This window comes from Callorhinus ursinus, unplaced genomic scaffold (genome assembly GCF_003265705.2).
Source record: "Callorhinus ursinus isolate GAN/ISIS: 27379988/994484 unplaced genomic scaffold, GSC_fseal_2.0 scaffold6, whole genome shotgun sequence".
Taxonomy (NCBI): Eukaryota; Metazoa; Chordata; class Mammalia; order Carnivora; family Otariidae; genus Callorhinus; species Callorhinus ursinus.
Window position 1 is genome coordinate 53,856,046 of NW_027397068.1, and position 27,935 is coordinate 53,883,980.

General features: G+C 43.4%; 1 long non-coding RNA gene and 1 pseudogene across 4 annotated transcripts in view; one reads left to right on the forward strand and one right to left on the reverse strand.

Moving 5' to 3' along the window:
• LOC112815316 (uncharacterized) overlaps positions 1–15,966 on the reverse strand; it is a 35,808-nt gene extending 19,842 nt beyond the window's left edge. For 2 of the 4 annotated variants that reach the window (XR_012378438.1, XR_012378440.1), the window contains exons 1-5: positions 15,613–15,966; positions 10,296–10,344; positions 5,684–5,947; positions 708–814; positions 54–234 (exon numbers count right to left, since the gene is read on the reverse strand). This is a non-coding gene — a long non-coding RNA (uncharacterized lncRNA). The remainder of the gene's footprint in view (positions 1–53; positions 235–707; positions 815–5,683; positions 5,948–10,295; positions 10,345–15,612) is intronic. The other 2 variants (XR_012378439.1, XR_003205953.2) reach the window with 2 other exon arrangements.
• Positions 13,681–15,081, forward strand: LOC112815310 (non-POU domain-containing octamer-binding protein pseudogene; annotated as a pseudogene).
• Positions 15,967–27,935: the final 11,969 nt, after the last annotated feature.

Here is a 27,935-nt window from a genome sequence, read left to right on the forward strand (position 1 = left end):
AAAAAAAAAAAAAAAAAAAACAGTGAGTAAAAGGATTCACTTGAATGAGCAACCTCAAAGGCCTTTCAAAGAATCTCGTGGACTTTGCTGGAAACACTTTCATCAGCAGCCTGATACATGGGAACTGGGTCTGTGTGGCTCTGCTGGGAAGTGCTTGATCGCCGGGGGCCACAGCTCTCCAGAAGAAGGGGGCTTTCTCACATCAGCAACTCTGTGGCCCAAAGGTCACCGGGTCTGAGGAAACAATACATCCATTTCCTCCCCACATGTTTCCTTTATAACATTAACACTCAGCCTTCTGCCACTACTGCTTCGTCGAAACTTCTCCCTTGAAGGTCACCAGTGACATCTTCATTGCTAATTCAAATGGCCTCTTCTTCCACCCCGTTCTCAACATCCCCCATAGCCTATTGTTTGTCAAAATCATTCTGGTGACACCGACACAGTTGGTCTCTTTCTGAAACTCTTTCTGGCTTCTTTGACACTGCAGGACTGTGATTTTCCTCCTACTTGTGAGCAAAAGGTAATTCCTAGAGGACGGAAAAGTAATGTTGGGAGGGTAATTCAATGAAGGATGCACTGGTGTTCGTTCTCATGAAGGCTACCAGGCCCAGCAAAGTCTGGCCTCCTCTCTCGTGAATCTCCACTCACTCCACCCCGGCCACACTGTCGTCGCTGTCCTGGGAACCCATCCGACACCTTCATACCTTTGCCATGTACTCTGCGTGCTGTGCTCTTCCCTCTGGTATCCTCATGGCTCGCTCCTTCACCTCTGCAATGTGTGTTTACTACATTTTTTTGAGACTCTCCAATTCTGCTCAGAAAAACAATGTGATGGATAAAACTCTTAAGGTATGCTAAATACAGTAAGCGTCCTATGAGACATGTTAAAAATAAACATAATGAGTGAGATATATGATTTTAAAGAAATGGAATAATTCAAAGTGTCATTTCTACAAAGAAAGGGATGGAAGGACTAAGTAGTAAGGTACTGATCATGCCACCTCCAGGCTGACGGCTGTGTAATCTCAAATTGGCCACCCCTTGGTGATATGCATTATGATAACCTATATGATTGAAGCATATGATTTGGTCTGTGAACCTTTCTGCTCCACAACAAAATAGTTGGCCTGGTACTTGCAGGTCCCCCTGCGTCAAGGTCATTTCTTCTTCTCCAAGTCTTTGTTTAAATGTCACCTTCTCAATGAGGCCTATCCTGACCACCTATTTAATATTGCAATTCCCATTACCAGCCCCCTGTCCCGCTCTATCGTGGCTTTTTTTCCCTTGGCAGATAGCATTTTCCAACATTTGTCATTTACTTATTTATTATGTTCATTGCTTATTGTCTGTCTCTCCCAGTAGAATATTAAATCCTCTTGATTTTTGTCTGTTATTCAGTGATAGCCCACCTTCATAAAACAGGGCCTGAAACATAATAGTCAATCAAAACTTGTTGTGTTGAGTTGTCATTCACCAGGCAGGAGTAAAGGAAATGGTGGCGTAAGTGCCGGGGTATACAGGTTGGTGCTCACAGATTATAAAGGTGTGAAAATCAGCATCAATGTCAGCATTGAGCAACAGCAATGATGCAAAGTTTATAGTGCACAGCCCCAGGAAAAGCATAAATAACCAAGAGTAATGTCAGTGGGGAAGACCGGAATATCAGGAAACTCTAATAACAGTCTTTGGATACAGGGGGTAATGTTGAGTGGAGGGTTAACTTTTGCTCCTATATCAGTGGACGCTTACAAGAAATAGATTTTTCATCAGTTTTATCAAACTAAGTTTTTGAAAACACCTCTTTCTAAATTTAGCCGCAAATTCCACTGTTCATAAGGGCTACACAGATAATTAAGTGAAGCAAGAGGAGAGTAATAGAACAGGGCATGGTACGGACTTTGGTGAAGTGGAAAGCCCACACCCTTCTAAAGACAGCATCCCCTCCTTGGCTTAAGCCAAAAGATGAGATACAGGAATGTAGGCCCAATGTTGCCATATTCAAGAATGTTAGAAATCCAAATTCTTTTTTTCTTTTCAAATTTCTCAATTTTCACAACTCTGAGCCAAACAAGAACTACTATTTTGGCCTGACAGTTATGACATCTGGATTATATTCAAGACCTTCCAACATTCGTTGTCAACCTCCATTTCCAACCTGTATGATCTCTCATTCTCCACGTGAGTCTTACACTCCTTTTAGCCACCTCTACCTTGTACTCTCTAGACTCTGGCACAGCCCAGCCGCTCCTCAGAAGATGGCCCTAGATAGAATGGAACCCAGCCCTGCCCATTTTTCTATTCCACCTCTCTCATTCTTCATTCCTTAAAAACGCACATATCAAGAGCCATCATACTCCAAAAATTTCTCAATACTCTAGTCTACAGCAATGTGTCTTGTAATTTTTATGGCTTTTGAAATAGATCATCTACAGCCTTGTGACATTAAACACCTTTCTTATGTACGTGTGTTGTTCCCCTAACTAGACTGTAAGATCCTCAAGGGTTAGGGGCTGGTACTAGAGCACGCACAGACCATGGTGTTAGAAAGATCAGGTTTAATCTGGCCTTTGACACCTACTAAGAATGTGACATTGAGCTAGTAACTAAACCCTCAGCCTGTTTCTTCACCTATAGAATGCAAATAATACTTCTCCATAGAGATCCTGCAAAATATAAATGAGATGAACAGAAAATGGACATTCTCAGTGGATAGAAAAAGTGTCTGGCACATAATAACAATCCCACCAGCATTAATTGCTTTCATTTCTGTAAGAAAAACCTCAATCTGAAGGTTTTCAATGCCTGAGGCAATCGCCATTCCTACGATCTCCCTTTCCAGAACTCTCTGCTATGCCACATTCATTAGACAAGGGAGAGCAAGTATTGGGGATCAACAAGAGGCCAAGTAAGTAGGGGGTGGTCAGTGAAGAATCAAAGAGCCAACCCTGAAAGAACTCTTCTCGGCTCACGGACTCTGATGGGCGCTGAACTGCTAGCAGGCTCTCTGTTGCTCTCCTACCAAGGCATTCCTGCCATGTGCGCCTGATTATTCTCTACTTGAGTCATGTCTTATTTCCTCACTCAATTAAACATGGAAACCAACATGTGCGACCTCTTTGAAGGAGACCAAATAAAGTCTTAAGTGCAAGCTGATAATGATGCTAATGTAAGACTGATTTAAAAAGACTAGAGCCCTTTGTAAAACGTATTCATTCTCATAGTTTCCCAAAGAGACAAACGCTTTTGTAAGAAGGTCAAATGTCTATCTTATACTCACACTTCAAGGCTGTGAATAAATGTGGTTATAGTGCTGGTTTCCTCTCTCGGAAATTTCCTACATCAGTTGCTTGGTTATTTCCTTTTCTTTAGTCAAATATAATGTAGCTGAATGTGGCCTTTTTTCTTTGTTCTTTCCCTTTTCCTTCTCATCTTCCCTCCATCCCACTTCCTTTCTTTTCTTCCTTTGTTGCTTCCCTCTGCAGTCCTTCCTTCCTTTCTTTCCAATTATAGGGACAAGAAGAAAAATTCTCAGCTATGGTTCCCTTTTAGCTCTTTTATCTATTTGAGCTCTAGAAACAGAAATTCGTCATCTACGTAAAAATAACATCGTGCTGCCATCTTGTGGTAAACTGAGATATTCAGCAAGTCAAATAAATGCTGAGTTCGGAATTACTGAAATACCTAAAAATGCACAGCTGTGCAGTTGGGGCCCCAGTTAACGAAGAATTGATGTTCTCTCACCTCGTGGTTTAACAGCGAGGGCCCCAAGCTAAGGCCGCCTCAAGCCCTCTATTCCTCCCTGCCCCCGGGGCCTATGATTTCTCCCAGGAAGGAGGAAAACTTACTGTTTCCAGACTGAGTCTTGAGTATTGAATAAAACCTTTTACCTAGGCCTATGGCATGTTTTAGGTCTTTAGAAGGAACTTCTCAAGTTTTGAGTAGTTGGAGTTCTTTTCTCTCAAGTCATCCATGGAGATTCAAGACCTACTTATTAACAGGGGCGGGGATTGCCCTAAGTCAGGATGTTTATGTTAATCTAGATGAGTAACCAAAATTCAAATGGTCTGGGAAAGACAGAAAACAACACAAAAAAGTTATTGAGATATTTCTAAGGGCCAAAATAGTACATGTTCTATGAAACAATGCAAATGTCTATTGCTTTATCATAGCAGGGGGATCACACAAAAAGTTGACATTTAATGAGAGCTCTAAACAGTATGGATCCCTCAGGGGATGTTAGGGCCTCAAACTCCGCAGATCCAAAATGAAATTCATTAGGGATGCCTGGGTGGCTCAATCAATTGAGTGTCCGACTCTTGATTTCCATTCAGGTCATGATCTCAGGGTTGAGAGATTGAGCCCTGCACTGGGCTCCAGGCCTAGTGTGAAGCCTACTTAAGGTTCTCGCTCCCTCTGCCCCTCCCCCAGTTCTCTCTTTCTCTCTCTCTCTCCCTATTTATTATTATTTTTTAAGATTTTATTTATTTATTTGACAGAGACACAGTGAGAGCAGGAACACAAGCAGGGGGAGTGGGAGAGGGAGAAGCAGGCTTCCCGCTGAGCAGGGACCCCGATGCGGGGCTCGGTCCAGGACCCCGGGATCATGACCTGAGCCGAAGGCAGATGCTTAATGACTGAGCCACCCAGGCGCCCCTCTCTCTCCCTATTTTAAAAAAAAGAATGAAATTCATTCATCTATTGCTCAGCCCTCCCACACCCATCACCACACACACACACACACACACACACACACACACACACACACTGCAGCCAGAATAGCTCTTTAACATACAGAACTCTGTATTTTACCACTATCCTTAAAGTCTTTCCCTGGTTTCCCTTGTACTCAGATTAAAGTCTAAAATCCCCAGCCCAGATCTGATCTCCTGTGCACTTCTCTAGCATCCTTTGCCATCTATGTTTACCTTCTTGTGATTCTTTTCAGTGCAATGCAGTCTCCCACCAGCTTGGTTTCCCTTCCTACCTGCCCCTGTAGTTCTCCTTTCATAACAATCCTCATACTGATAATTCATTTTTTTATTTCTATTTTTCCTGTTACAAGAGGGTAGGGGCTACAGGCATTTTGCTTGCTACATATTGAAAGCTCAGAAATATGTATTTAACTTACCTCTGAACGTGGTTTTCAGCAACAGTGAAATAAGGTAAGATTCTAGAGTGGGAAAGACTAGGCCCCCTGCCAGTTTCCACATAAGAAACAGGCCCAGCGAGGGGTGCCTGGGTGGCTTAGTTCATTGAGCGTCTGACTTTTTATTTTGGCTCAGGTCATGATCTCAGGGTCAGGGGATAGAGGCCTGTATCGGGATTCTCCTTTTCCCTCTCCCTCTGCCCCTCCCCCTGCTCGTGGTCAAACAATCAGTCAATCAAATCGAAAGAAAGAAAGAAAGAAAGAAAGAAAGAAAGAAAGAAAGAAAGAAAGAAAAGAAAGAGAGAGATGAAAGAAAGAAAGAAAGAAAGAAAGAAAGAAAGAAAGAAAGAAAGAAAGAAAGAAAGAGAAAGAAAGAAAGAAAGAAAGAAAGAAAGAAAGAAAGAAAGAAAGAAAGAAAGAAAGAAAGAAAGAAAGAAAAGAAAGAAAGAAAAAGAAAGAAAAGAAGGAAGGAAGGAAGGAAGGAAGGAAGGAAAAAAAATTGGTGAAATTCCCTTTGCTTGTTTAATGGCAGACCTGGAATCAGAATTTAATTATCCCAACAAGAAATTCCTAGGACTCTTCGGAAGAGATGGAGAGATGGAGTGCTTCCTTTGGCGTAAATATTGAGTGTGATAAGAGGTTGAGGAATAAATGTATGTCTGGTCTGTGATGCCTCCGTAAGTGTGAAGCACCCTGTCCTTTGGGAGTTTGCTCTGAGTTCTGTGCTTTTTTGTTCCGAAGCTTTCAGTAGTTCAATTCTAAGACTGTATGGTTGGGGAAAGCCTTTTCAGAGTCATTCTGATGTGCTCTGGAGAAAGGAAAGAGAAAGGAAACAAACTTTTATGTTTTCAGCATTTACCGTCACTTGATAAAACATCTGTTACTCTCCCCGACTTAAAGATGAGGAAATTTAGGTCCAGAGAAGTTAAGTGACTTGGTCGAGGGCTCTGTGGGCAAATGAGCTATGATGACTGAGACCCTCAGGAGAAGCTGTGCCTCAGCCCTGAGAGCAGGAACGCTGGGCTGTTAGGCAACCCTCGTGGGAGACTGAAGACCTTCCTGTGGTTGACTGTGAATTCAGTCTTGGGAATGAGCTAAAGCAGCAGTTTCCATTCCCCATCTGTGATACTGTGATTTATAATAGGAAATGTATATTTGGTTTGCCTCCTGGGTCCTGACATCTGAAACCTTAGGTTCTTGTCTAAGGAGGAATTTTTCTTCTAAGGAGGCAACTCTGGGGGGCCTCCTGGATGGCTGCTGGATGGAGGCTGGTCACCAGAAAGACCAGGCCAGGATTAGAAGCTTGGAATTTATAGTCCCATCCCCCACCTTCCACAAAGGGGAGAGGGGCTGGAAATCGAGTTTATGATCCATCATGCCTACGTGAGAAAGCCTCCATAAAATCCCAATACCAGGGGATTCAGAGAGCGTCTAGGCTAGTGAACACATTCACACCAGTTGGGTGACCCACCCCCATCTATACAGGGACAGAAGCTCCCGTGCTCAGAACCCTCCCAGACCCTACCCTACGTATCTCTTCACCTGGCTTTCTTCTATATCCTTTGTCACATCTTCTAATAAACTGGTAGATGGTAGTGTTTCTCTGAGTTCTGTTAGCTGTTCAAGCAAATAATTGAACCCAAGGGGGAGGAGGTCATGGGAAGCTCTGATGTGTAGGGAAGTCAGACGGAAGTTGTGGGTAGCCTAGGGACCTACTACTTGTGGCGGGGAAGGCAGTCTCATGGGACTGAGCCATTAACCTGTGGGATCTGACATGATGTCCAGATAGTGTCAGAATTGAGTTATAGTGTAGGACACACAGTTGGTGTCACAGAGATTTGCTCAGTGTGGGAACACTCAACACACATTTGGTGACCAGAGGTGTCAAGTGTTATGAGTGTGGTTGTGGTGTGAGAGTAAAGGAGACACACAGGAGGGGAGACTGGGTGGTTTTCTCACTCACCATCACAGGCAGGAGGCAGACCATAAAGCAAACCATATTTATACAAACTTGGTTGGATTCTAGAAGCTCTGTAGCATGCCAATTTTAGTTATCTCTGATATATTTACTTGTCCTATGTATTTGCGACATGCAATAAATCTTTTAAAAATCAGAACAGCCCAAGGACTTCTCTTCAGCGATGACTAGGAAGGAAGGAAGCGGGAGAGGAGGGAAGATGGCCTGGCCCTCAGGGGACAGTAAGGGTTGGGAAAGCAGACTGAGTCACCAGAGCCTACGGTAAAAGAAGAACGAAAGAATCCAGAAGTGTGTGGGTCCGAAAAGAGGACCTGGTCTGAGTAAGAAGTAGAGAAGCTGTACAAGGTTCTCTGGCAGGTGCAGGACCAGGGATGATGGGACCGGGGTTCACACCCAGTTTGGAACAAATAATAAACCTCTCAAGCCCAGTTTCCTATAAAGGGAGGGCTAGTGGAAGCCAGGTTTGCTCTGTGAATGGTGTACCGATTTGAGAGCACGACTGTGTCTGTTCAAAGCCACACAGACAGTGACATCTGATAAAGTTGCAGCAACCTGTCACTAAAACTTCATTTCCAAAACTGAGGATTGGTGGCCTCCCAGACTGGACAACCAGTACAAAGGTGAGTCTCAGTCAACAAAAGCAATAGGCTGTATTTCCACAGATCAATCTTGCTCCCTTTGTGTATTTATTGCACAATACACCCCACATTTAAAGAAAATGACTTTTGAGACGCTCCAGGACCAAGCTTTCTTTTTTTTTTATAGATTTTATTTATTTATTTGAGAGAGAGAATGAGATAGAGAGCACGAGAGGGAAGAGGGTCAGAGGGAGAAGCAGACTCCCTGGTGAGCAGGGAGCCCGATGCGGGACTCGATCCCGGGACTCCAGGATCATGACCTGAGCCGAAGGCAGTCGCTTAACCAACTGAGCCACCCAGGCGCCCAGGAGGACCAAGCTTTCTGCTACACCAACATCCAAGGAAGAATTAGAACTTTGTCCGACAACACTGCCTCACCTCTATAGATAAACCTGCTTGTAGCGACCCCCAATGCCGCTTTCTCTCTTCCTTACACTTGCCTGGCAAAACCCAATCCCGCTCTGTCACTTGGTGCCCGCAACCCTGCAGCTGCACATGGCTGGAAAAACCACCCAATGATGGTAGCTGGTCTTATTTGAAACTCATGGCAGCAAAGGTCGAAGGTTGTCTTAGGCTCCTAGTAGCCCCATCAATTCCACCATATTCCCTTAGTCGGCTCACCCTTGGGACATTTCAGATGAATGTCATACACCTCCTCCTCTCTCTTCAGCCTTTCATCCCAGTCTTCTCCTTCCTGATTCTCAGCTGGAGGCTTTAGTTCCCATTTCACAATGCACGTGGAAGCAACCAGAAGAGAAATCCCATTTCCCCATCCATACATCCACTTCAGGGCCCAAATAATTGGCCGCCTCCTGTAACTCTGGGTGAACGGTCCATGATCTAATGTGAGGCCAACTTGTACACTATGCCCCACGCCTTTTCACCTACTGGAGGACACCATTATCCTTTTATCTTACTCATCATTCATTTCCCTCCTCTACTGGATCAGTCCCATCAGCATCCAAAACCCACTGTAGTATCACTCCTGTCATGTACACACACGTACATTTTGAAATTCCATTCCCCTCTAGCCAGTAGCCCATTTCCTTTCCTTCTTTTATAGCAAGAGTTTTTAATAAAAGAGTTTTTAATACTCTGCAATCACTTCCTCTCCTCTCATTCTCCCTTGAACCCACTGTGATCAGGCTTCTGCCTGGCCGTTTCACTGGAACAGCCCTTGCCAAGGTCAGCAACCTCCATGTGATTAAGCTCAATGGTGACTTCACAGTCTTCTTGTCTGACCCGCCAGCAGTGTCTGTTGTTCCTCTCTACCTTCTTGAAACACTTACTGCACTTGACTTATAGGCGTAACTTCCTCTTGGTTTTCCTCTGAACTCACTGGCATCTCCTGAGTGTCTATGGAGCTTCATCCTCATACACCTGACCTCTGGATGCTAGAATGCACCAGGGCAGTCCTCTGACCTCTTTTATACTCAGTCAGCCCACATTCACTTCCCACGTGAACTTAGCTTTTGAGGTCATGATAGGCCAGCAAATCCCACACTGACATGTCTAACCAGAACTCTCCGCTGAATCGTGGGCTCCGGAATCTACCTGCTGCACATCTCCGATAATCCAGAGATCACAGGGGTTCTGTGTTTGGCCTCCAGAATCTCTCTGTGAGGGAAGCCCTGCCCTTCCACTCAGTAGACATACAAGCAGGAAAGTGTTGACATATCAAGTCTAACTGCTCTTCTTAGAAAGGCCTTCTTGCAAGGTTGGGCCCTGGTTGACATCTAGAAGCTGGGACACCAAAAGTGTTCCCTCCGCTTCCCAAACTGATATGAGTGGCTCACTGTGCCTAAACTGGGCAAACAATATGATTTATGTGGAATACCAACTTTGCTTCTGGGAGTCTGGAATTTGATAGACACTGGGCAGAAGCTGCCTACATGACCAGCCTCCAATAAAACCCCTGGGCACCGAGTCTCTAATGAGCTTCCCTGGTTGTCACTTTCCGCTTGTGTTGTCACAACTCATTGCTGGGGAAATTAAGTACATCCCAGGTGACCGCACTGGAAGAGGACTCTTAAAAGCCTGAGCCTGGTTTCCCCATGACTCCACCCCATGTGTCTTTTTCCTTTGCTCATTGTGCTTTATAACTTCTCACTGTAATCAGCCCTAGCCAAGAGGGTGACTATATGCTGAGTCCTGTGAGTCATCCCAGTAAATCACTGGACCTGTGGAAGTCTCTGGGATGCTCAACACACACATATCTCTGGGCAAGTCACTTCATCTTTCTGTGCCTTGGTTTCATCTGTAAAGTGGAAACAACCAACTCATAGGGCTGTTGTGGGGATTAAATAAGTTAATATATATAAAGAACTTAGAACAGTGCTTGGTTTATGGTAAACACCCAGTAAATATTACATTATTGCAATCAGCAATATCTAAGAATGTACAGTTAGATAATACAGGAGGGTAAGGACCTGAATATCCCTGATTTTTTTTTTTTTTGGTCTTACTGTGAAAGTTATACTCTTGTCATATCACAAACATTTAAGTTACTTGGGACTCTACATTTAAATACATTCACCTATCTGGGATAATTCAATTCTGTAAGCCACATATTGGTTTACCTACAGAAAAAAAGTGATTAGAAGTTCATCAGTTAGTTTGTTTTCCTGAATAGTCACATGAATATACATGATAAATTCAGTCTATTAGAATATAATTGCAAGACATTTTATTGACTATGATCTATTGAACATTTTTATTCTATAGGGCATTTTACTATTAACAGAACTCAGAAATAGTTGTTTAAAAGGTTACACATAACAAAGTCTCCGATTTCTCTTACTAAGCATGTGAAGGCTACTCTATGCAAAGCTCTATGAAGTCACAATGTTGCTGTGAAAAGGCATTTTGTATTTTGTTTTATTGTAATTTTTAAAGATTTTATTTATTTACTTAGAGGAGAGAGTATGAGCAGGGGGAGGGGCAGAGGGAGAGGGAGAGAGAGAATCCCAAGCAGACTCTGCGCTGAGCACGGAGCCCAACACCGGGCTCGGTCCCACGACCCTGAGATCATGACCTGAGCCAAAATCAAGAGTCAGACGCCCAACCAGTGGAACCACCCAGGGGCCCCCGGCATTTTGTATTTTAGACAGGGGCTGTCCTTCCCACTTAACAAATAGGAGCTACCCAACAGACCCCATCCTGCTTCCTCCAGAGTTCAGGAAATTCTGTGAGGACTCCATTTCTCATATGCACACACACACCTCCCAACACAAAGCAGGGAAGTGAAGCTCATTGATCCTGATTAAGCTGGCACTGCTGCACCTCACGTTATCTCTCAGGTTTTTCTCTAGGGCCCTCTCCATCTTCTTGGTCCCGACCAGGCATGTCACAGTCTACATGACCCATCTTTTCACTTCTCTCTGTAAAACATTTGAGCGTATTTGCTCTGTGACTCCCGTCTCCTTGACACCCTTCTGCGATTGGTGGAGCTGATTAGCACAGGCCAACCAGATTCAAAACCTTATTCTCCAGGGAAGCCCTGTGACTATGGTCAGTTCTCCATGCCTCTCAAGTAAGGAATCCCATTCTATGCGGTTCCCTTTCCTCTAGGTTCTGTTTGTCTCCTTGTCATGAAGTAGGCAAGTGGGTGGGGGCCCAGAACCTGGGCTCCGAAATCCGTCCGTAGGAGCCCTTCAGTTCTCACTGTAGTCAGTGGGGGGCGGCCTGGGAGGTGAGGGAAGGAGGGCAAGCATCCACCCGCTGACCACCTTGTTTACAAAATATCAGAATTCTCTCATCTTGAGGAGTAAGGTGCTACTGAGGTTTGACTTTAGAATAGAGTGTTTTGTGTAAGGAATCAAAAACAACTTTGTACTGGTCCTAGAAGGCCCTGATTCTTGCCCTCCCCCACCTCTGTTTATTTTCAACATAGCGGCCAATTATCCTTTAAAAACTGAAGTCTGAACGCATCCCATCTGTGCTCAAAGCGTTGCAACGGCTCCCCATCTTATTTTGAGTAAAAGCCAAAGGCTTTGGGTGGCTACAAGCCCCTGCATGACGTGGCCCCCACTTACTCTGGCCTCATCCCCATCTTGCTCACTTTGCTGTATGTAGACCATGCTATTCCTCGGACACACCACGCATGTTCCTGCCTGTTTTCACTCCGGCTGTTTACTCCTCCTGGATCTCTTTCCTCAAGACACACAAGGTGTGCCCTCATTTCTTAAGGTCTGTGTTCAACCCTGGCATTTCTGATTCATTTCACTGTTTTCTTTTTCTCCACAGCTCTCATCTTCATCTGACATACTATATATTTACTTGATTGTTTGCTTATGGTCACTCTTCATCACCAGAATGTCCTCTCCAGAAGGGAGAGACTTTGCCTGCTTTGTCCAGTGCTTAATCCCCAGTACCTAGAACAATGCAGGGTCCACGATAGGTACTCAGGTTGTTTTTATAATATGAATGAATAAATGAATGACTACTCAAACACTAACAAATTACACAATTTAATTCCTGTTTTGTAGTCACAATTTGACTTCCAAGCATTTAGTACCCAAAAAAGGACAAGAAACAAATCAGTGAAAAAGCTGGAGGAAAACAGACATCCCTTGAGAATGACTTTGTGTATAGAAAATTAAATATCTTTCAAAACTGAGTTGGTAACCAAGAGTGTTAAAGAATCCTAAAATTACTGCAATCAATATGTTACAAATCTAGAGAGATCAAGCTTTATGCAAGTACCAGGTGCCAATGCCAGAAATCCCGAGTGCTAATTTTTTTTTTCTTCTCAGTTCAGGTAGTCTTCCCTGGAAAATCCATCTTGCATTTTAGTTAAGGTCAAGGTTTCATACGAGAAGCACAGATTTCAAATATGGTTTCCCATTGTCCCTATACCTGTCAGATGAAGTTCCTCGATTTTTGTTTCAGTGAAACAATAGTCATAACCATCGCATGAACATGACTTTGAGGATAGGTGGGGGGAGGTGCAGAGAGAGAACTGAAGGAACTATGTGTCATAAGTAATAAAAAGAAATAGATGTCTAGTTCAGTTCTGTCTGGTTCCGGGGGCATTTATTAATCACCTTCAGAGTATCAGGCACCATGCTAGGCACAGAGTAATCAGGGATGAATTAGGAATGAGGTATTAGAACAGAGGCATAAACGGATCATCGTGCTCATGTAATGGACTCAGGGGTATGAGAGAGAGTCAGACCGTATCCAGTGAGAGGATAAAATTTCCCCAGGGGCTGTTCCTGGGGCTCTGGACTGAAATGTCAGGTCCAAAGTTTTAGAGTTTTATTGGCCAAGCCTTCTGCTAAGAAAAGCCCGGACTTTAGAATGAGATTAACTTGGGTCTGAATGTAGGTTTCATCGATCACTAGCCGGGCAGCCTCGGAGAGGTTATTGAACTATCCTGAGCATTGGGTTCCTCATCTTTAAAATGGGAATAATTGATACTCCACCTTATTGGCAGAGAAGAGTACAGCATAGGAGTTGAGACTCTAGAGCTTGCGTATCTGTGTTTAAATCCCAGTTCTGTGGCTAACTAGCTACGCACCTGCATATGTTGTTAGCATATTTATAGCTGTGAATCAGTTTACACATTTGTAAAATAGCAATGGTTATAGTACATACTTCATGGTGATTCTTTAAATAAAATAAATTAAAATTTTTCAAAGATTTATTTTATGTATCTGAGAGAGAGAGAGTAGAGGGAAGGGCAGGGGGAGCAAGGATCTCAAACAGTCTCCCCAGTGAGCTTGGAGCCCCTCTTGGAGCTCAATCCCAGGACCCTGAGATCATAACCTGAGCCAAAACCAAGAGTCAGACACTTAATCAACTGAGCCACCCAGGTGCCCCTACATTAAATTAAATTTTTATTAAGACTTTATGATTTTAGTTTTTCTCGGGTTGGTAGAGGCCACATAGCATTGCTGTTACTCTGAGGAGAGAACAGTCAGTAGAGGGGTGCAAAAATGCAGAGCAATAAAACCTTTCACTTGGAAAAGCAAAACCATACTCCAAGGAAGCATCATCAACATCACCACCAGCAGCACCACCAGCAGCCACCACCACCACCAATACCTGCAAATGGGCAACAAGCCAGCAGCCAAAATGAAGGCTTGAGTATTGACCTGAAGAATTTTAGGAAACCAGGAGAGAAGACCTTCACCCAACGTAGCCGGCTCTTTGTGGGCAATCTTCCTCCTGACATCACTGAGGAGGAGATGAGGAAACTATTTGAGAAATAATGGGAAGGCAGGTGACGTCTTCAATCATAAGGATAAGGGCTTTGGCTTTATCCGCTTGGAAACATGAACCCTAGCGGAGATGGCCAAAGAAGAACTGGACAACATGCCACTCCGTGGAAAGCAGCTGCATGTGCGCCTTGCCTGCCATAGTGCCTCCCTGACAGTCCAAAACTTCCTCAGTATGTTTCCAATTAACTGCTAGAGGAAGCCTTTTCAGTGTTCGGCCAGGTGGAAAGGGCTGTAGTCATCGCGGATGATCAAGGAAGGCCGTCAGGAAAAGGCGTTGTTAAATTCTCAGGAAAGCCGGCTGCTCAGAGAGCTCTGGACAGGTGCAGTGAAGGCTCCTTCCTGCTAACCACATTTCCTCGGCCTGTGACTGTGGAGCCCATGGACCAGTTGGATGATGAAGAGGGACTTCCAGAGAAGCTGGTGATAAGGAACCAGCAGTTTCACAAGGAGCGAGAGCAGCCACCCAGATGTGCAAAGTCTGGCTCCTTTGAGTGTGAGTATGCCCCGTGCTGGAAGGCACTCAGCAGCAGGACCAAGTGGACCACAACATCAAGGAAGCTCGTGAGAAGCTGGAGATGGAGATGGAGGCCGCTCGCTATGAGCGCCAGGTCATGCTAATGAGACAGGATTTGATGAGGCGTCAAGAAGAACTTTGGAGGATGGAAGAGCTGCACAACCAAGAAGTGCGAAAACAAAAGCAACTGGAGCTCAGGCAGGAGGAGGAACGCAGGCGCCGTGAGGAAGAGATGCGGCGGCAACAGGAAGAAATGATGCAGCGACAGCAGGAAGGATTCAAGGGAACATGCCCTGATGCCAGAGAACAGGAGATAGGGATGGGCCAGTGGCTATGGGAGGTGCTATGAGCATCAACAGCAGAGGAGCCAAGCCCTCTGCTCCGTACCAGCTGGTACCCCACCTCCTCCAGGACCTGCTGCCATGATGCCAGATGGAACCTTGGGATTGACCCCACCAACAACTGAACGCTTCAGCCAAGCTGCTACGGTGGAAGGAATTGGGGCCGTTGGTGGAACTCCTCCTGCATTCAACCGTGCAGCTCCTGGAGCTGAATTTGCTCCGAACAAACGTCGCTGAAACTAATAAAAATTTCAATGTCTAGTTTCCCAAAAACCCTTAAAAGAAGGACCCTTTTTAGACTAGCCAGAATTCTGCCCTGGAAAAGTGTTAGGGATTCCTCCCAATAGTTAGGTCTTCCTTGCCTGTACTGTTCTGAGGGAGTTTGCTGGAGGCTGAGGGCAAGGGAGGGGCGATATTTAACAAATCAGTTCTGCGTGGTATATCGTTTAACTAATTGATTTTGTGTGCTGCATTCCTGAAGTCTCATGTGACTGTTAAGGGCCTGTCGGGGCGGGGGAATCATGGCAAAATGGATCCAGTTAGAGCCCCCATTAATCTTGATCATTCCATTCTTTGTCCATCCTGTTCTATTTGGTTTCTCATTATACCCTCCAAACCCCAGAGACACAGCCACATACGCCACAAAAACAAGCATCCTCCAATGACCTTAGCCCCATTGTTCCATTCACTCTCAGGTGGGAATTCAGGCAAATGTCCACAGAGGTCACAGACAACATACATACGGTTCTGCTATATCGCATACATTACCCCTTCGTGTCCTAAGGAAGACATTTGCTCTTAGAGATTTTCATTTTAGTGTAACTTTAAAAAAAATCTTGTGTTAAGTTGCCTCCATCTTTTTTCTTGGGTTAGGACAACCCAGGAACAGCCCTTTTGTGTCTATGATGTTGCTGTTCACAGCTTTTCCTGACAGGCCTCGTACAGTCTTGGGGACAGGGTTGCTGTGTGCTGAAGGTCGGACGGTAGCTCTGAGCCTTGCCTCTCGTAGGTAGTTACACTGTGCATTTTTTTTATTGGTGTGCCGTGTTTGATTTGTCCCTGATACCTTTGGAGTTTTTCTGAGAAATGGAGCAGTAATACAGCATCAACTTATTAAAATATGTTTTAAGCCTTTAAAAAAAAAAGACTTTATGGTTTTAGAGCAATTTCAGGTCCACAGTAAAACAGCTGAAAGGGCACACGTGCACAGCCTCCCCATTGTCAGCATCCCCCCCAGAATGCTGCATTTGCCCCGATTACTGAACCTACACTGACATGTCATAATCACTCCAAGTCCACAGTTTACCTTCACGTTCACTCTTTGGTGTATAGTCTATGGGTTTTGACAACTGTATACTCATATGTATCCATCATTAGGGTATCATGCAGAGTATTTTCACTGCCTTAAACAGCCCCCTGTGCTCTGCCTCTTTGTCCTCACCCTAAAACCCCTGGCAACCACTGATCATTTTACTGTCTCCATAGTTTTGCATGTTCTAGAATGTCATATAGTTGGAATCATGTAGTATGTAGCCTGTTCAGATCAGCTCCTTCCACTTTGTCACATGCATTTAAGTTTCCTCCATGTCTTTTCCTGGCTCCATAGCTCATGTCTTTTTAGCCCTGAAGAGCAGTCCATCCTCTGGATGCACTACAGTTTACTTATGCATACACTTATTGAAAGACATCTTGGTTGCTTCTGAGTTTGGGCAATTATGACCAAAGCTGCTGTAAACATCCATGTGCAGGTTTTTGTTTGGACATAAGTTTTCAGCTCCTGTGGATAAATACCAAGGAGTGTGATTGCTGAATTGTGTGGTATACCTCTCTTTTTAAAGAAAAAAAAATGTTGCCCTCTCTCTTCCCAGGACTGGGCATTTATCATCAAATTTAGATCCATCTTCAAACTAACATATATATAGTTACAGTAGGGAGCAGTGGGAAATTTCTTTCTCATTTTAAATGTTTCTTCAGCTTAGCCTTGTAGTAGTAATTATAGCTGACATAACGCTCTTACGAATATCCTTATTTACATTCTTCCTTTCCCACAATAGCTGATTTCAAATGCCAAATCTTGGTTCATAACTCCCAGTTGAGCCTTAAGTACCTCTTCCAGCCTCGTATTTTAATGTTCACAGTGATTACCAAGGCAGTAAATGATGCTGAAGTGTATTCTAGCCATCGAGAAAAGAATCCATTGTAGGCCGACAGATGGTAACTAGAGTTATTGTGGGGATTATTTCATAATGCATAAAAATATCAAGTCACTATGATGTACACCTGAAACCAGGAGGATATTCTATGTCAATTATGCTTCAATAAATAAAATAAAGTAAGATCCAATATTATTTTTACAAAGAAAAAAATTCCATTACACATAATATACTACCGATGATAATTGCTGTGTCCTGATTCTTAAGAAATTGGTATATCGTATCTGTTTGAAATGATAAATTCCTATTAAGCAGAATACTTGATAAGCAAGAATACTGTTTTTCCCATCCTATTGGAAATCCAAGTTTAAGGCCTAAAATGCACAATAAAGCGGAAGCTGATAACATGGTGTCGTAGGTATTGGTAAGTCCCAATTCCTCTAGAGAAAGGAAGCTCAGGAACTTTCTTGATTGAAAAACACAGTGCATCTCTAGTGGCCTAGGATCCAGAAATTTCAAGTCAGCTGATGAATTAGAGGCCAGTGTTTATTCCAGAAAATAAAATCGTTTTGTTGAAAAATGAGTATGAGCATTATGTATCGTGTCATTAAAGGAAGTTTCCTCTGAAAGCAAGAACAGCCTTCAACCAGATGTAAATATTCAATCGTTTACAAAGGACAGTACACTTTTTCTTAGAGGCAAATTATATCACCGTCCTGGTTCTTCTTCGTCCGTCTGTGAACAATGACCAAGGTCAATAACTGCACTCAAACAAAAGGGTGCCAAGTCCTTGTGAATGGAAGGGCCTCCAAGAAGGTAGTAAGAAAATGGTAGCTTAGGGCACCTGGGTGGCTCAGTCGGTTAAAGCATCTGCCTTCGGCTCAGGTCACGATTCCAGGGTCCTGGGATCGAGCCCTGCACTGGGCTCCTTGCTCAGCGGCGAACCTGCTTCTCCCTCTGCCACTCCCCCTGCTTGTGTTCCCTCTCTCCCTGCATCTCTCTCTGTCAAATAAATAAATACAAACTTTAGAAAAATTTAAAAAAAGAAAAAGAAAATGGCAGCTTAATGAGATATATTTACCTCAAGTGACACTGAAACATGGCCATTTGTTCTTTTATTTACTCACCCGTTTTTTTCACAAATAAGTTTTGCTATATTTCATTTTATTATTGAGATATAATTAACATATAACATTATGCTTCCGAGTGTATCATAAGAGTTTCAGAGTTTCACAAGTCGTGCAAATATATAAATTATTAAACTCTACATTTAGAAGAATCTATGACATTCCTTAATGTTCTCTTCCCCTCAACTGTACTCTGCTTGGAAAATATGTACTTTACAACAAACTCTAGCGACAAATACAGATCACAGTTTCCTGTTGCAAAAAAAAAAAAAAAAAGAAACAAAAAGGAAAAAGGAAAAGAGTGATTTGATGAACCAAAGTAAAGAAGCAATTTCTCCCGTTGTAGTTGCCAGTTTGGGCCGGCTCCCTGGTGCAAGATGGCCTCCAGGTGGCGCCAGAGTACAGCAGATTTCTACCAACGTGTCAAACCAAGTTGAAGAAAAATGGGTTTTCCTGACCTGAAATGGACAGTTACCTACATGGAGACGTGAAGTATGGTTTGTTTACCTCTGTATTATTTTCATGATCTTTAAAAGTTGCGTTTTATACTATCAATAATCTGGCTCTTTTGCCAAATTTTAAGAGGAAGGGATTGTGAATGGTGATGTTTTCCTGACAAAAACTTCCTGGAAATATCAGCTATTCACGCGCACTTGGTTACAATCCAAGCAGAAATTCAGGTTTTTTGACGGCAAGCTCCATTCCTCTTTGTATATTTTCCCAGATTCTGGCTAAATAGAGCAAGTGCCCAAGAAATCCTTGATTAATTTTTAAATGATGCAGAGAAAAGCAGCACAGTTTAAAACTGAAAGCCAGGGGGGCACCTGGGTGGCTCAGTAGGTTAAGCAGCTGACTCTTGATTTTGGCTCAGGTCTTGATCTCAGGGTCTTGGGATCAAGCCCCTCCTCAGGCTCCAGGCTCAGTGGGGTGTCTATTTCTCTCTCTCCCTTTCCCTCTCCCCTCCCCCTGCTCATGCTTTCTCTCTCTAAAATAAAGAAACAAATCTTAAAAACTAAAACAAAACAAAACTGAAAAGCCAAGGGCTTTTGTGATGCTTGAGACTATAGAAAGTAGAATACAGAGGAGAGGTTACTTAGTGAACTTGAAATAGGTATGTGGAATTGTGTCAGGAAAAATGCCCTTGATGTGGTCATGGTCATTGTATTTTATTTTAAAATGCTCTTTGATAGCAATGATATCTTTTTGTCACTTCTAGGAGTCCACTTTCCACCCAGCAGAACAAATCCAGAGAGTGTGTCCATCTCACACAGTGCTCAGTAAAGAGCAAATCCTCAATACTTCATAGATGAATGAATGAATGAATGAATGAAAAGCAGCTAGAGAAAGTCTTACAATGCTAGTTGGAATCAGTCAGTTGTAATTCCTGGAATAAGTTGCCAGGCATCTTCCTTTATGGAGTGTTGTATATCCTGATCTATTTATTTATATTTCCAAAATCTTCTCTTATATTACCTAATGTGGCTTTCTCTATAGATCACATTTACCCCCAGATTACATGTGCTCTACTCTCATACCTTCTCCTAAGCCATAAGTCATACCTTCTCCAAGAGTCATATCTTCTCCAAGGGTCATATAACTAATGAGACTTTGGAAGAATTCAGGGAGACTTTTTAATATTTTTTCCTGTATATTAAAGTGTGTTATAAAAATTTCAGTTTCCCAAATTCTGCAAACATAGAAATGACGCCATATATGAACCATGACTTAAACATATTATGTCTGACGAAGTGCATTTAAAAGAACCTATGACATATTCCTTTATGTTAAGCATGTTCTCTTAACTCATTAAGTCCCTAAAGGATGATGTGTTACTGCCCAGGTAGGGCAGGGGAGGGTCTGGGGTTGTCATTTTAAAAACTATGAATCAGTCTCTGGGCTTACATTAACTGAGACTTTCTTTCTATAGCAACTTCAGATTTATGCTGTGTCCAGCAAATATGGATCGAGCTGCCTTCAAATATTAAATCTCTATCCTCTGGAATAGGACCTTAGGAAGCACTGGTGACCACCTGTGCCTCATGGTCAGCCAGATTCAAAAATGAATGAGTAGATTAGCCCTGAAGTGTGGGGTGGGTGGGCAGACAATAACAGAATGCTTTCTACATGACATCCTGTCAGTGGGGCCACGGGGAGAACCTTGAATGCTCCCAGAGAGAAACACCCCATAAGTGAGAAAAATGAAGAGGGTATTAAGCCATCTTGCCTTTAAATATAGCAACAATACTCTTATTTTGGCGAGTGTCAGCAAAGTACTGAGTAATGGAGTCAAATTCAGATAGAACTACATAAAAGGATCTGTAGAATATATTCTCTAGACAACTTTTCTCCCTGTTCCATTTGAACTGCAGTCTTCTTCCTTCTGTGGCCTCTTGGGTGGTTTTTTGAGACCACCCCCCCCCCCCCCCGCCGCCAGCTCTCTAGGCCTCTCCCTTTCCTCTAGTGTCAGTCAACAAATAGACACAGACAGTGGGTCTCAAACTTGAAGGCTTCTCAGACATTTTGAGGGTACTTGTTCAAGAAGCAGAGGACTGGCCCCACCTTCCACCTGAGGATGGGAAGCTCTGGGGGTGGGGCTGGGAATCTGCATTTTACATAAGTCATGGGCTCATTTCTGCTGTAGCCCAAGCAGTGACCTGTTTTTCTTCATGCTCTCCCTTCCTCTGTCAACTCCCCCTGGCAAAGGAAGGAAAGATTTACAGGGGTGCTTCTTAATTTTATTGTAAACTGAATCACCTGAGAGTCTTGTTAAAATGCAGATTTTGATTCAGGTGGTCAGGGGTGGGGCCTGAGCCTCTGCATTTCTCCCAAGCTCCCAGTTCATTCTGCTGCTATGGCCCCACACACCACATTTTGAGGAGCAAGGGTTTAAGGCAGGAAATCTGTGCCCGGGTACAGGACACCCCTGCTCATCCCCACTGGGGAAAGTCTCCTCCTCCTATCTGATGGTGCATTTAATTAATTAATTTAATTCCAATCTGATGAAATGGTGAAACTGTTCCTACTTGGGCTTACGATGTAGGTTTGCATATTGAGCAACAAGCTCTGAAGGCTGAACGTGTTCTAATCAAGTCAAACCTACAGCAAAGTTAGCTATGATTTCACAGTGTATCATCAGTAACGTACCACAGGGTAATTAAGCATCATTGCTAAGCAGGCCATATAATTGACATAATTAATATTGCTTTTATACAAATCCCATCTTTAGATTTCCCCTTCTCGTTCGATTATGCTCCTCCCAATGGTCTCGCTCACGTGATGATGTGAATAAGTTTAAACCAGAGTTTAGATAGATTTTGTGAAGCCATTTGGGTTTTGATGTAAGGAATAGTGTAGGGAAATAGAAAGGCGTTTGAAAAGTAAGTCATTAAAGAAAAGAAGGTAGAGTCGGAAAAAATAAAAACCCAAAACTTCCCAGATTCACAATATTGTCCACACTGCCTCTTCCCACGTGCCCTTGAATGACACGGGCACCTTCAGGATAAATGGCTAACTCGAACATCTTCAGAAAAAGAGGAGGTAAACAGATTTTGACACCAACTTCTGACAGCGAGGGGTTGATAAAAAGGATATTGATGTGAAACACCCATATAAAAAGGAACTTTGCCCAAGCATACTTGGTGTCTTGCAGGGATGTTTAAGGTTGAGAGGTTAGAGAGGAGGAAAGTGGCCTCAGAAACAAAGTTTCTAGGTTGGGTGTGGACCTGAGTTGTTCTCAGGCGCATCATTGCCAGGGAAGGATACTGTCAAGGAAAACCCCAGAAAAACAAGAAAATGATAATATTCATTTTATTTGTAGTGTTTTCATCTTCACAATTCTGTTTCAGCAATCTATCCTAGCCAGTGGGTTCGAACAAGAAGAAATGAATAGTTTATCCAGCTGAAGGGTAGCAGAATATGGCACATTTAGCATATTGATTATCTTGAGCTAAAGGCAATTGAGAAGCAGATACAAGAGAAGTTCTCCACCCTCCCCCATTTACCTAAAAGCAGGACATACATTTGTGGGGGTGTCCCCTCCCCACTCTACCAGGAAGGACAGAGGTTAATCACCAGAGAAAACTATAGACTCATATCTATCCAGAGACAGGCACCAGAGGAATCTACATAAGAAATTTTACTAACTAATCTGATCTTCCATTAGTTCACCCCTATATTCACCTTCCCACAATTTGCTATTTTAGAAACTCAAAGTCCTATCCCTTTGTCTCGACACTTCTCTGCATATTTATTGTTCTTTGGTTTGACGCCAAATAACCCCCAAGTTCTAACCACCCCTTTGAGTTACTCATCTCTGAGTGCTCCCATGTGGATGCACGCTGCACTTACTAATAAAAGTGTGCTTGTTTTTTTCTTGAAATCTGTCTTTTGTTAGTCTGATTAAATAGACCCCTCCTGGAGCACCTAACATGAGTAGAGGAAAAAGTTGTTTTCCTCTCCTACACAGCTGACTACAGAGAAAATCAGCTCATGAACTTTAACCAAATAAGATACTCTCTTGGAGAAATTCAGTGAGGACTGTAACACTATAAAAGGATAAGCTGAAATATGCCAAAAGACAATAGCTCCAATGGCATTTTCATTCTGTTGCAGGGAGCAGAAAGCTTGGAGAAAAGGAAATAGGAACAAAATCCCAGAAACAATAAAGAAACACAATAATAAATTAATTATCTTATGACGGCAGGTGCACAGAATAGAAAGGTCACGTTTTCCAGGGGGCCAATCTTGTGACAGACTGAGTTGCAAGGCACCAGAAACTGCTCATTAAAGAGTGAGGACCTCATATTAGAAACTTTCCTCACTTCTTTAAAGTAGTCAATGTTTAGATTTAATCCATCTTTTGTCACAAAAACATTCTTTAGAAGTGTCTACTTAAATTTAATACTTAAGTTGTAATTTTCTGGGCGCTTGAGTGGCTCAGTCGTTAAGCATCTGCCTTCAACTCAGGTCATGATCCCAGGGTCCTGGGATGGAGCCCCGCATCGGGCTCCCTGCTCGGCGGGAAGCCTGCTTCTCCCTCTCCCACTCTCCCTGCTGTGTTCCTTCTCTAGCTGTCTCTCTCTCTCTCTGTTAAAAAATAAATTTAAAAAAAATCTTTAAAAAAATACTTAAGTTGTAATTTTCCATTCTCCCTAATCACAATAAAATTTCAAGATAAGAAAAATATTTTTTAAAGATTTATTTATTTATTTGAGAGAGAGAGAGAGTGCACAAATTGCAGAGAGGGGCAGAGGGAGAGAATCCCAAGCAGACTCCCTGCTGAGCGCTGAGCCCAACTTGGGGATTGTTCTCATGACACATGAGATCATGACCTGAGCCAAAACCAAGAGTCAGATGCTCAACCGACTGAGCCACCCAGGTGCCATAAGATTAAAATATTTTAAGAGGAATCGCCTGTTAGGTTGTTCAAGGTGGTTTGGTTTAGCACCTAAGTGCTAAACTTAGTTTTAGTTTGAGCCACTAAGTTTTGATAGAAATCAAGTTAGAGCGTTGAAATATTCCCCCATGGCAGCCTACCTCCCCCAGAGGGCCCCAAGGTATGTACATTTCACTGGGACTGTTGGGCTCAATCCTGGCAGGACTCCCACCTCAAATGTGGTTGGAAACAGCCCTCCAGCTTCTTTCTGCCTCTTCAGGCAGTGACCAACACTGTCCACTAGCTTTGAGGGTTCACTAAAGCCCCAGAACCACTTTGTAAAGAGACTTCCCCCTGGCTCTTCATGGGTCCCCTGTGTCCCTGGGATTTCCAGGTGCCCATGGGGGCGTTGCAAATCTGCTGCATCCAAGTTTCTCCAGCCAGACTTGAATGTCACGTGGTGGTGGTAGTTTCATTTGAGTTAAGGCTGTCATCCACAACACCACACAAATGACTGACATGATCTATGAGAGATGAACCAATTGGGCATTTTGTAATGTACCTTTATGATGCAGGCAAGTCAGTCTGAGTTGTACTTCTATGGGCGTAGTATGGTAGTGTGATTAGAAACACAGGTTCTGGAGAAGCACTGCTTGGATTTGAATCCATTTACTTACTCTGTGACATCAGGAAAGCTACAGACCCTTCCTCTGTCTAGTGTCCTATCTATAAATTAAGGAATATATATCAATATAAAAATATGAGAGAGAGAGAGAAAGCTACTATGGGGGGGGAGTCTGATATGGATAGCTATAGTAAGACTACCCTAGGACGCAGTGGGGTTCATTTGTTTAAATCAGATTCAGCCAGGGGAGTGGGATCTAGCAAATTACACAACAGAAAATTATGCCTTCAAATGAGGAACTGCAAACTCAGAAGGGGGTAAAGTTCCTCATTGTACAACATTATTCAGAGGGTCTCCACCTCCTTCAATGAATTAGCATGCCTCCATAGATCCAATCCTAAAGGTATACTGAAAGAGATGTGGCTAGATTCTTCAAAAATCAAATAGTATGCAAAGATACTCAATAACAACTAAAAATGAAGCCACAGTTTTCCTGTCTCTTCTGTACTTCCCTTGGGTTCTGTACATGCAAGTCTAGTTATCCCACACCAGCATGCTTACCCCCAGGCAGGATTAGGGCAAAAGAAGGAATCCAATATAGTATGTGGCAGAAATCTACAGGTCCAAAGAGGAGCTTACTTTGGACCAGTAGTTCTTAAACTTGGCTGCTTAAGCTAGAAACATCTGTGGAGTTTTAAAAACTACCAACAGCAGTATGCTGGTAAACTGGCTTTTAGGGGCAGGTGGGGAGAACTCATTTATGATTTGTAGTGTCTGGCAATTGCTCTGTTAGAAATACCACATGGTGGCCGATTTCAAGACACTAACATGATGAACACGGGCTTGGGAAGAGCCTTCCAGCCGGGATGAGCCAGCTTTAGCACACAGCTGGGTCTCACCAAGGCTCTGTTTTAAATCGTGAGGGGGGAGGCCTGAGCAGAGGGTCACTGAAAACCAGCCCCACGTGATTCTAATGTGCAGCCATGTTCGAGAACCGCCAACCCAGTTCCTGTGGCTTTCTCTCAGGCTGCTTCTGCCAGCACCTTCTCATCCTCTGCTCTACAACTGTCCCGTCAGTACATTGTTCCTTCTAAAAATTGTTGCCATTTTTTAATATTGTGCTTTAGGGAAGCTGCTTCTGCTCTCCTGTCCTTGGTTGCTCACTGGGAGTGTGGAGTGGATGGTCTCTAAAAGCAAGTTGATTTGTTCAAAACCATGCGTTAAGTAATGTGTTGGAGGCACATTGTGGAAAACAAGGTTGGAAAACATTCTTCCTGACTTCAAGAGGCTTATTGTCCGGAGGGCGAGGGACAGGAGTGGGCCAACAGCACCAGGAGGGTGCGAGAGAGGAACACAAAGAAGGGTGTCAGTGCAGGCGCCAGAACTTTCCCAAACCCTTTGTTGCATCTGGTGGGTAACTGGGGACAAAACACTCTTTTCCCCAGCCTCTTGGAATGGCCATGAGACAGTTCTGCCCAGGGAGAGAAAGACAAGCCAAAATCAGCTGGGAGTTCCCAAAAAGGCTTTTGCTTTTTCTGTTTAAGAAAAAAAGAGAGAGAGAAAGAGCGCGAGAGTGAGAGCGAGAGAGAGAGCAAGAGAGAAAGAGCGTGAGAGAGAAATAGAGAAAGAGAGCGAAAGAGAGTGAAAGCGAGAGAGAGAAATAGCGAGAAAGAGAGCGAAAGAGAGTGAGAGAGCAAAAGAGAGCGAGAGAGAGCGAGAGAAAGAGCGAGAAAGAGAGCGAGAGAGAGCGTGAAAGAGCGAGAAAGGGAGAGAGAGCAAGAAAGAGAGAGAGAGCGGAAGAGCGAGAACGAGAGCGAGCAAAAGAGAGAGCGAGAGAGAGGAGAACGTACCCAAAGCTGATACCGCGTCTTGGCCCAGACCCTGTCTTACTACTCTCTGGAGCCCAAGGCAGCCGTTGGCGCTGCCACAACCATTTGTAACCATGAAGTAAACGCCAAGAGAATCACAGGTACACTTGCTCTAGCATCTTCCAGGCATCCAACAAACACCAGAAGCTTCCTCTGTTTGTATACAGGCTTCTAAGTCAGGTCTTCTCTGACTAGCAGCAGAACACAATCCATACTGCAAATGGGTACAGGTATATACACAAATTGGAAGGTGGGGATGCTTCATAGGATGATTAACAGTTGAGCCAAATTGTAAAGGATGAGGCAAATTAGTGATGGGGGAGGCATGGGGAAGAGAGGGGTTCTAAGCAGAAGACACGTGTGAGCAGATACCTCCAGGCATAGAAGAGTATGGCTGGTTTTGGCACAGCAAGTAGAGAAGGTGACATGGGCGTCCATCTGAGGGCTTGGGGGAGCTGAAGCTGGAGAAGCCAGCAAGTGCGATGAAGCATCCGTTGTGGTAACTAAAGGAATTAGAAATGTATCCTAAAGATAAAAGTTAACTTTTGAAGAATTTTAGGCTGAGAAGGTACATGGTTAAATTTGTGTTTAAAAAGATACTGTTACCCTTTAATGCAGGATATTACTTCTCGGACTTTTTTTTATTCAACTCCTTTATTTATAGTAGGCAAAAATCAGAAACAACCTGAATGTCACCAATAAGACATGATAAAATAAATTAGAATACTGCCCTATGATGGAATATTTTTGCAACTGTATTTTTAGGCACTGTGTTATTACCCTAGTTGACATAATAACTAAAGAAAAATGCCCAGTATAAAATTATATCCCACACAAATCAATTTTTTAGGAAAAAATGGAAGAAACATTAGAAAAAGAATTATGAAATAATAATGACAGTTCTTATTAGATAGTAGAAATACGACTGATGTTTATTTTCTTCTCTTACAGTTTTTATTTTTCTAATTTTCTAAGACGTTTTCTAATGGGGGGGGTGTTACATAAAATGTAAGAATGGCGGCTGGAGGGAGCCAGACTAGAAGCAGAGAAATCAATGAGTTGGTATTTATTGTTCATTTGTTTTCTGAGTTTGTGTTGGGTGATCCAGAGTTGGAAAACAGTATTCCAGGAGATGCTCTGGGCTTTGCTCTCCTCCCTCAATAACCTACTGGTCTCCCAAGATTTCTTGATTTTCTGGAATCCCATTCCGTCCTTTGCACTTTCAAGGCTCCTAAGTGAATTTTGACTCTGTGGGCTTCCTTAGCTCCAGCTTTTCCCACCACATTGGGTGAGCTCCCATTCCATCCTCCTCGGAAGTAGGAATGCTTCTGGTTTTCCTCTCCCCGGGAACAATGTGATCACATGTTTGGGTTTACACTAGTCACAGTTTCTGCTCTGACCACTGCTCCCACAATATGCAGCCCTGGAGAGCCTGGTTTATATCATGGGACACTTTGTTACCAATGAATGGGAAAAATTGGGCGGCAGTGGGTGGTGGCCTAGGTTGGGCCTCTACTCAGAGGCAGTTAATCAGTGGGCTGACATTTTAAAGCTGAGTAGGCCCATCAAGTTCCTGCCCTCAGGGACTCGAATTGGGAAGTACAGAGAGAACCAACCAGTTAGCAACAGAGGCTAAAGATGAAGGGATGCGTAGTTAAAGCCAAGAGGTAAGGCTGTGGTCATGATACGTCATGAGAAAGCGGACATTATGAGTGGGCAGATTCAATGATGTAAGAAAAAAAGTATGCAGAGTAGAGGTGAAAAGTGGGTTGTAGTGAGAGGTGAACAGAGCAAACCCCCCAAAAATAACCAACTCACATAAACAGAAAGGAATCCAAGTGAAGGGTCTGACACCCCAGCTATTGAAGTTCATAAACATTGTTGCCTTAACAGATGTTCGCGATCTACGGCTTCTTATTTTTTATTTTGGTTCATCTCCCTACT